This window comes from Budorcas taxicolor, chromosome 1 (assembly GCF_023091745.1).
Source record: "Budorcas taxicolor isolate Tak-1 chromosome 1, Takin1.1, whole genome shotgun sequence".
Lineage (NCBI taxonomy): Eukaryota > Metazoa > Chordata > Mammalia > Artiodactyla > Bovidae > Budorcas > Budorcas taxicolor.
Window position 1 is genome coordinate 62,450,626 of NC_068910.1, and position 7,945 is coordinate 62,458,570.

Consider the following 7,945-nt stretch of genomic DNA (forward strand, 5'->3'; position numbering starts at 1 on the left):
TCCGGAAGGTCCTGTACTTGGCAGGCGGCGTGGGCCGAGGGGGTCCTCGGTAGGGCGAAGGGGCGGGGCTGACGCTCTCCGGTCTACTGCGCTGGTAGCTCGGGTTGCATTTGGGCACCGAGCAGATACTGGGCAGGATGGGCGCTCCAAGCCCCGGCTGGGCTGTGCCTAGGCCCGGAGGAAGCTCAGAGGACCGCGGGCCGCAGGCAGCAGCAGGCCCCGAAGCCAGACACCTCCGGGGCCACATGGTCCTGAGCAGAGAACAGGATCGGGGCGGGGGAGGGAGCCGCCGAGCGAGGCGGGCCTGGATAGGCCCAGGGCGGGAGAGCGCCGAGACCTCCTCGACCCCCACCCCAACCCCAAGCCCCGGCACGCACGCACGCATGCCCGGGCGCCCGCCTGGGGTGCCGGGAGCCCTCCTGGGCCAGGCGAGTGCTGGCCGTGCTGGCCGGGGGTGGCGGTGTGCAGGGGCGGGGCGGCGTCGGCCGGCCACCGGGCTGCCGACCCTGGCCAGGCGGAGTCGGTCGCGGCTCTTGCGGCTCAGGTACAGTGCAAGGCCTGTTGAGAGGTGCGGCCGGCTGGCCCAACCGGCAGGCAGGTCTGAGCGAAAGGGAGGCGCAGAGCAGGGCTTTTAGGGCGCCTGGTGGTAACCGCCTCCGTCTGTGGCCATACTACCCTGAAGGTGCCTGATCTCGGAAGCTAAGCAGGGTCGGGGCGGGTTAGTACTTAGATGGGAGACCGCCTGAGACTACCGGCTGCTGTAGGCGTTTTGCGTCCCCTCTCCTTTAGCCCCGGCCCCCCAGTGCGGCTGGCGCCTCAAGCCCCCACCAGTGCCTGGCCCCTAGCACCCCACCGCGCTCAGAGGGGTCGCCTGCCTTCCAGCCGGCGGCCCTCGCAGGCAGCGGCGTCCCAACTCTTGGGTCCCCGCAGCCCCAGCCCCTCCCCGGGTGGGTGGCCGAGCCGGACTCCCGCCGCAGACCTGGGTTGCCTCGGCGCGGCCAGCAAGCCCCTCCGCATTCAGCTTCCAGGAACCCAGATGACCATCTTGTCTCTGTCTGAGGCTTCCTTGGCAAGCCTCAGGCAATCCCGGAGGCTGCCCCAACCCCAGCACCATCCTCGCAGGCACACACACCCCAGCCTCTGAGATAGGTCAAGAGCCAGAAACCCCAGGTAAAGGAGGCGGAGAAAGAGGGAGAGACAGACAGCAAGAGGACCACACAGGCTTCCCATCCCCCGACCTCCACACATTCCCCCCTCCATTCTGGGTATCCACCAGGCCCCTAGTCGACCCGACCACACCCTCGCCCACCGACACACTCACACACACACTCACACTCACACTCACACTCTGGCCTGGGGGCGGGGTCTGAGTCTTGCCTAAGGTAGCCAAGCCGAAGGGGACCTTGGAGACCTCGCCTGCTAAGAAGTCTTGGGGACCCCACAGGTGACTGCCAGCCCCAGGGCACCACATCCTGCTGGAGCCTGGCCCAAGGCTGATGCCCCCTACCTTGGGGAAGCTGCTACTTCCACATGGCCTCTCTCTGAGTTGTGTCACCGTCTGTGTCAGTGTGTCTGTCTCGGATCGGATGCCATCCTCTCTCCCGTGTCTGTCTCCCGTATTCTGTCTCTCTGTCACTCGCTCTGTGTCTCCCTGTCTCTGTCTCTACCTCCGAATGTGTGTGTGTGTACACACGCGTGTGTGTGCACGTGCATGTCTGTCTACCTGTGAAAGGTTGTTGCTGAACGAAAAGACGCTGGAATGCTTGGCCTCAGGAGAAGAAGAATTCAATTTGGGGCTAGAGACGAGGCTTGATCGCTCAGAGCATTTGTGTAATAAAGCTTTAAATAAATATAAAAGAGGTAGAGAAAGCTTCTGACAGGCATCAGAAGGGGATAGAAAGAGTACCCCCCCACCCCTGCTAGTCTTCAGCTGGGTGTTATATAGTCACTAGCAGACTTTTAATGAAAGAAAGCAATGTCTTAAAACTCAAAATGGCACCAGGCCCCTCATCCATAAAATGCATTTTGGGATAATCTCAGCACCAGATGGTTCATCCTGGGCCATAAAACGATTGACTTGAAACTTGTAGAAGGGCAGATTACTATGCAAATAGTTTCTTTTACATAGATTAGGGGAACAATATCAGAGTATAACATACTGGTTTGTCAAGTTTGCCATTAGGCAGAGCCGACTTGAAGACAGAGTCTGGGGTAAATGCATAGTACATTAACATAGCTTTAAGACAAACATTTCCATAAGAAAAATGCATTGGTTAACTCAAGGTTTTGAGAATAGTTAACTTCAGGTGAAACCAGATGTCATTACAGCAACAGTATTTTAAGAGAAACCTCCTTTTAAATTGGAATAGAGAAGGAGAAAAACATCGCTAGTTTGTTTCCTTCTGCCGCACTTGCAGGCTGCTTCCTCCCTTTGGAGGCCCCTGGCCTTCCTGCCTGTTACTCTCTCACCTGCATCTCCCTCTCGGCGCCTCCGAGTCTGTCTCTGAACCTTCGTCTCTTTCTGCCTCTGCGTCTCCTCACACCCGGCCTCCCACCCCTTCCTCTGGCCTGGGCTCTCACAGGAGCTGTGGATCTGGCTCTGGCTGACGAGCTTGCGGCAGCCGGCTGTCTCACTTCGCGTGGGTGCGTGCGAGTGTCTGTGTGTCTGTCCAACGGCCTGCCTGTCGCTCCTCTGCCCTCTCAGGGAAGTCCTATGCTTGGCGGGCGGCGCGGGGGCAAGGGGGCCTCAGTAGGGTGAAGGGGCGGGGCCGACGCGCTCTGTTCGACCTAACTTGCGGCTCCCGGTGGGTCAGAGCACTGGGCCGGTGCCCGGGCAGGAGCGGCGCTCAGGGCCCCGGCTAGGCTGCGCATAGGCCCGCAGGAGGCTCGGGGGACCATGGGTGGCGGGCAGCGGTGGGCCCCGAAGCCACAAAACTCCGAGGCCAACTGGCCCTGAGCAGCGAAACGGATGGGGGTTGGGTGCAGCCCAACGGGGGCCTGGCTCCAGAAGCCCAGGGTTGGAGAGCGCCTAGACCTCTGCAGCCCTCAACCCAACCCCCAGCCCCCGCACGCACGCACGCCCGGCAGGCCGCTCAGTGGTCCCGGAGGCCCTCTGGGCCCGAGGCCGGGTGCTGGCCACGGATGGCGGTGTGCGGGGGCGGGGCGGCTTCCATCGGCCGCTGCGCTGCCGGCCCTGCCTGGCCCGAGTTCAGTCGCTGCGCATGTACAGAGCTTGGTCTGGGGAGAAGTGCGCTCGGCTCTCCCGAGGGGCAGGCCAGAACCAAAAGGAGGGCTCTTAAGCGCCTGGCAGCAGCCACCTCTGTCTACAACCATACCACGCTGAACATGCCCAATCTCGTCTGATCTCAGAAGCTAAGCAGGGTCGGCACTGGTTAGTAATTGGATGAGAGACCCCTTGGGAATTCCGGGTGCTGTCATCTTTTTGCCTCCCCTCTCCTTTAGCCCCCGCCCCCCAGGCGTGGTTGGCGCCGCCAACCCCACCCGCCCCTGACCATGGCACCCCACCACACTCAAAGTCGTCGCCTGCCTTTAGGTTGGCCAGCCGGCCGGCTGGCCGGCCAGCCAGCCGGCGGGCCTCTCAGGCACCGGCGTCAAAACTGTTGGGTCCCTGCAGCCCCTGCCCCTCCCTGGGTGGGTGGTAGGGGCCCTGGCTCCAGACAAAGACCTGGGTTGCCTCCAGGCAGCACGCGAGCCCCTTCACATTCAGCTTCCAGGAACCCAGATGACCATCCAGTCTCTGTCTGAGGCTCCATTGGCAAGCCCCAGGCAATCCCAGAGGCTGCCCCAGCCCCAACCCCACCCCGAGCCCAACCCCTAATCCCAGCCCCAAACTCGCACAGGACAGCATACTCTGGCGCACACGCACTCACACCCAGAGAAACAAACACACACACACCATCCGGCGCCAAGACAGGTCAAGAGCAGGAAACCCCAGGTAATGGAGATGGAGAAAGAGGGGAGAGAAGCATCAAGAGGATCACACAGGCTTCCCATCCCCCGACGTCCACACACTCCCCTCTCCTTTCTGGGTAGCCACCCGGCCCCCAGTCAACCCGACCACACCCTCGCCCACCGACACACTCACACACACTCTCCCACACTCACCCTCTGGCCTGGGGATGGGGTCTGGGTCTTGCCTAAGGTAGCCAAGCCGAAGGGGAGCTTTGAGACCTAGGCTGCGAAGAAGTCTTAGGGACGCCACGGGTGACTGCCAGCCCCAGGGCAACGCATTCAGCCGGGGACCCACCCAAGGCTGACGCCCCCTCCCTTGGAAAAGCATGGCCTCTCTCTGAGGTGTGTCACGGTCTGTGCCAGTGGGTCTGTCTTTGATCGGATGCCATCCTCTCTCCCATGTCTGTCTCCTGTTTTCCATCTGTCAGTCGGTCTGTGTCTCCCTCTGTCTGTCTATGCCTGCCTGTGTATGTGTGTCTGTGTGCGTGTGTGTGTGTGCATGCGTGTCTGTCTCCCTCTTGCCATCTTCGAGTCTGTCTCTGAACCTTCGTTTCTTTCTCGCTTTTTGTCTCCTGACACCAGGCCTCCCGTCCCTTCCTCTTGCCCCAGCCTCCCGCAGGTGCTATGACTCTGGCTCTGGCTGACGAACGTGCTCTGGCTGGCTGTCTCACTTGGTGTGAGTGCGTGCGAGTGTCTGTGTGTCTGTCCGTGTGCCTGCCTGTCGCTCAACTGCACTCTCAGGAAGGTCCTGTGCTTGGCAGGCGGCGTGGGGCAAGGGGGCCTCCTTAGGGCGAAGGGGCGGGGCTGACGCTCTCCAGTGGACCACGCTGGTGGCTCCCCGTGCATTTGGGCACCGGGCAGGTGCCCGACAGGAAGGGCACTCCGGGATGCGGCTGGGCTGCGCATAGGCCGGCAGAGGCTCACAAGACCTTGAGCCGCGGTCAGCTGCGGGCTGCCAAACCAGACACCTCGCGGCCTCGAGGCCCTGAGCAGCGAATGGGGGCGGGGGGGGGGGCTGGCCTGCAGAGGCCCAGGGTGGGAGAGCGCCCAGATTTCCGTGCCTCTCACCCCATCCCCCAGCCCACGCAGGCGTGCACGCCCAGCCACCCGCTTGGGGTCCAGGAAGCGCTCCGGCCTGCGGACCAGGCCAGACGGATGCTGACCGGGGGTGGTGGTGTTGCAGGGCCGGGTGGCATCGGCTGGCCACCGGGCTGCCGACCCTGGCAGGCCGGATTCCGGTCGCGGGTCGTGCAGCTCAAGTACAGCGTGCGGCCCGTGGAGAGGTGCGGCCAGCTGGCCCGATCGGCAGGCAGGTCTGAGCAAAAGGGAGACGCAGCACAGGGCTCTTTAGGGCTGCAGCCACCTCCGTCTACGGCCATACCACCCTTAACGCGACCGATCTCGTCTGATCTCGAAAACGAAGCAGGGTCAGGACTGGTTATTACGTGGATGGGAGACCACCTGGAAATACCGGGTGCTGTAGGCTTTTAGCCTCCCCTCTCCTTTATCCCCCGGCCCCTGGCGCGGCTACCTCCGTAAGCCCCACCTCCCCCTGGCTCCTCGCACCCCACCGCGCTCAGAGCCTTCACCTGCCTTCCAGCCGCCGGTGGCCCTCGCAGGCAGCGGCGTCCCAAGTTTTGGGTCCCCGCAGCCACAGCCCCTCCCCGGGTGGCTGGCTGGGGCTCCAACTCCTGACGCGTGGCCCGCGAGCCACTCTGTAAGCCATTCGGCTTACAGGGAACCAGATGACCCCAGCCCCAGCCCCAGCCCCATCCTCACATACGACCTCCTACTCTGGTGCGCACGCACTCACAGCCAGAGAAACACACACACACACCAACCGGTGCCAAGACAGGTCAACAGCCGGAAACCCCAGGTAAGGGAGATGGAGAAAGTGGGAGAGAGAGACATCAAGAGGACCACACAGGCTTCCCACCCCCGGCCTCCACACCCTTCCCCCTCCATTCTCGGTATCCACCCGGCCCCCATTCGACCGACCACACCCTCGACCTCGGACACACTCACACACACACACACTCTCACACACTCACCCTCTGGACTGGGGGCGGGAGCTGGGTCTTGCCTTAGGTAGCCAAGCCGAAGGGGACCTTGGAGACCTCGTCTGCGAAGAAATCTTGGGGACCCCACAGGTAACTGCCAGCCCCAGGGCACCACATCCAGCCGGGGCCCGGCCCAAGGCTGACGCCCCCTCCCTTGGGGAAGTTGCTTCATCCGCATGGCCTCTCTCTGAGGTGTGTCACAGTCTTTGCCAGTGTGTCTGTCTCGGATCGGATGCCATCCTCTCTGCCGTGTCTGTCTCCCGTTTTCCGTCTGTCAGTCACTCTGTGTCTCCCTCTCTCTGTCTATGCCTCCCTGTGTGTGTGTGCTCACGCGGGTCTGTCTCCCTCTCGCCATCTTCGAGTTTGTCTCTGAACCTTCGTCTCTTTCTGGCTCTGTGTCTCCTGACAGCGGGGCCCCTATCCCTTCCTCTGGCCCCGGCCTCTCACAGGTGCTATGATTCTGGCTCTTGCTGACTAACTTGCTCCGGCCAGCTGTCCTTCTTGGCGTGAGGGCACGCGCAGGTCTGTTTGTCTGTCCGTGTGCCTGCCGGTCGACAGTCTGCTCTCTCAGGAAGGTCCTGTGCTTGCGGGCGGCGTGGGGCAAGGGGGGCCTCGGTAAGGCGATGGGGCGGGGCTGACGCTCTCCAGTCGAACGCGCTGGTGGCTCCTCGTGCGCTTGGGCACCGGGGGCAGATGCCGGGCAGGATGGGCGCTCCAGGCCCCGGCTGGGCTGCGCCTAGGCCCGCAGGAGGCTCAGGACCGAGGGCAGCTGCGGGCCCCCAAGCCAGACACCTCCGGGGCCAAGTGGGCCTGAGCACAGAATGGGATGGTGGGGGGCGGAGCCGCCTAGCCGGGGCGGGCCTGGAGAGGCCCAGGGTGGGAGAGCACGGAGACCTCCGCGCCCCTCACCCAAGCCCCTAGCCCGCACACGCACGCCCAGCCTCCCGCTCTGTGTCCCAGAAGCCCACCGGGCCCGGGTGCTGGCCAGGGTAGAAGTGTACAGGGGCGGGGCGGCTTCGGCCGACCGCCGGGCTGCCGGCCCTGTCTGGATGGAGTCCATTCGCGGGTTGGTACAGCGCGCGGGCCGGGGAGAAGTGCGCCCGGCTCTCCCGACTGGCAGGCAGGTCAGAGCGAAAGGGAGGCGCAGCGCTGGGGTCTTAGGGCGCCTGGCGGCAGCCGTCCCTATCTGCAACCATACCACCCTGAACACGCCCGATCTCCTCTGATCTCCCAGGCGAAGCAGGGTCGGGCCTGTTTAATACTTGGATGGGAGACCGCTTGGGATTACCGCGTGCTGTCGTCTTTTTTGCCCCCTCTCTCCTTTAACCCCGGCCACCAGGCACTGTTGGCGCCGCACACCCCACCTGCCCCTGTCCTCTGGCACCCCACCACACTCAGAGCCATCGCGTGTCGAGTCATATAGGTATTCCTGAACCATGGTTGGAGTGACTAACAATTTGTTGAGGGGCTCACTGCAAAATGGAGGAAAATAAAGAAAATGCATCCAAATGATACTCAGGTGGCCGTATTTACTGTAAATTAAAGACAACTTGTCTGAAATATGAACATGACTGAGCACAATTAAGTATCAGAACCCAAGCACCCACCTCACACAACTTCTGTAACAGTTCCAGTTTGGACCGAATTGAGCAAATGCTTTCTGAAAATGTGGACTGAAAAAGGATGCCAAAACACTCGCTCTGAAAAGTTGGGGATTAGTGACAGTTCATAAAGGAACCTAAGGAAATAATGCCAAGTTAAGAGGAAAAAGCTGGAAACAAGATTTCCAGGAGAAATATCAATAATCTCAGATATGCAGATGATACCACCCTTATGGAAGAAAGTGAAGAGGAACTAAAGAGCCTCTTGATGAAAGTGAGTGAAAAAGTTGGCTTAAAGCTCAACATTCAGAC

At 61.8% G+C, this 7,945-nt stretch overlaps 2 pseudogenes; both read left to right on the top strand.

The window, feature by feature from the left end:
- The first annotated feature begins 658 nt into the window (after positions 1-658).
- LOC128057856 (uncharacterized) lies at positions 659-767 on the top strand (annotated as a pseudogene).
- Positions 768-5,339: 4,572 nt separating this feature from the next.
- Positions 5,340-5,458, top strand: LOC128058545 (uncharacterized; annotated as a pseudogene).
- The last annotated feature ends 2,487 nt before the right edge of the window (positions 5,459-7,945 follow it).